This window comes from Merops nubicus, unplaced genomic scaffold (genome assembly GCF_000691845.1).
Source record: "Merops nubicus isolate BGI_N331 unplaced genomic scaffold, ASM69184v1 scaffold15238, whole genome shotgun sequence".
NCBI classification, from domain to species: domain Eukaryota; kingdom Metazoa; phylum Chordata; class Aves; order Coraciiformes; family Meropidae; genus Merops; species Merops nubicus.
This window is the reverse complement of record NW_008627841.1, coordinates 18356-19916: the sequence shown is the minus strand read 5'-3', so window position 1 is coordinate 19916 and position 1561 is coordinate 18356.

Here is a 1561-nt window from a genome sequence, read left to right as displayed (position 1 = left end):
TCGCAGCCCTACCTGTCGTTCACGTCCACCACGGCCCCTCTCCCGGTACCAGTGCAGCAGCATGAGGTAAAACTAAATGTGCGCTTTGGTCCCCGAGTCGAAATTTTCCTCTGATAAGCGCTTGGGACGTCCCGCGCTGTTCACTGACAGGCGTTTCAGATACACAGATTCCTCTTTGCCTTTTCTTGGCCACAAGACCACTACTTCAGCAAAGCATTCTAAGACCATCACTTCTAGCAAAGACTGAAGGACACAGGTATAAAATCTATTCCTAGTACATCAGCATGACTGTTCTGTAGTTCAAACATCATTGAATTTTATCTTTTATCTCTTTAATATAGCCAAGCACTGGGAAACAGTATGAGGCTCTAGTCCTGCAAGGAAGTTTTGCCTAGTGGTTAGACACCCCAAAAGAAGGTTCAAAGCTTGAATTTTAAAAGGTGAGAACATACTTAAATTGGCCCTTATGGTTTTCTTTGGGATTGTCCTGAAATCCATGCATTAAACTACATTGATGTCACTTCCCATTGCATAACCTCCAGTATAAGCTCACTTGTAATTTAATAGCTGTGTCAATAGTATTAAGTGCACAGTCACATTATTTGGTATGGTAATAGAAGAGTTTACATAAACACTTCTATTTTGTACACTTGATAACCCGTAGTATCTTTCATGCTGCCTAGACTTATCTCTTCACTAAAAAAGAAGTATCTTCATAGAATATCATTATAAAAGTAAAATATATGCTTTAAATATTTTTTTGAACTTAGCTAAAATCCATGCAGTCCAAGGAATCTAACAAGAGTCTGAAGTCCAGGAAAATAAACCTCACTTCAGTACTACAAGTTGCACTAAAGTGTTCCTTCCAACTATGGCTAATTCTTTCTGCTATCAGTGGTTTGAGAAAAATGTTCTTAAAATTTTAAGATACAACAGCATTCTCCAAGTTTGAACTGCGTAAATTCACAAATCTAGTGTAAAAATTTTACAAGACAATTGAATTTATTCCTTCCAATCCTCTGACAAACAGGAAGTTAGCGATTTATACTTACAAACCGTTAATATGCAATACACCTCCTCATTTTTTAGGCCACAGATTTAATCAGGTACATCTATGAGGGGAACCGACAGCTGTGTCTACCTCAGCAAATGTCTCAGTAGTATATACTTGTCTACTGCCACCTCAAGTGGAAAGTTTATTCCTCAAGCAAAATCAGGGATTAAATTTATCTTGCATCAGATCTAACAAGTGCCCAGCCACACTGTGAGCTGGTTCATTCAGGCGATGCAAATGAAGTCTACTCATTTCTCTGAATGGGTTAACCTTTCATCAGATCAGCAATGGCACCATGGTATCCAGTCCATCCACCCCAGATGAAGCAAAATGTCAACCATCACCCAAAGGTGCAGTTAAATAGCAGAATAAAACAGTATAAATTAGCTGCAAGGAAAGCTGTCAGCTTTCCTGAACAGCTTTACTGTTCTTTTTTTCTTTTCTTTACTGTACTGTTGAACTGATTTACTAGGCAACCATATTAGCACTGTGGTAAGAGAGCAGGTC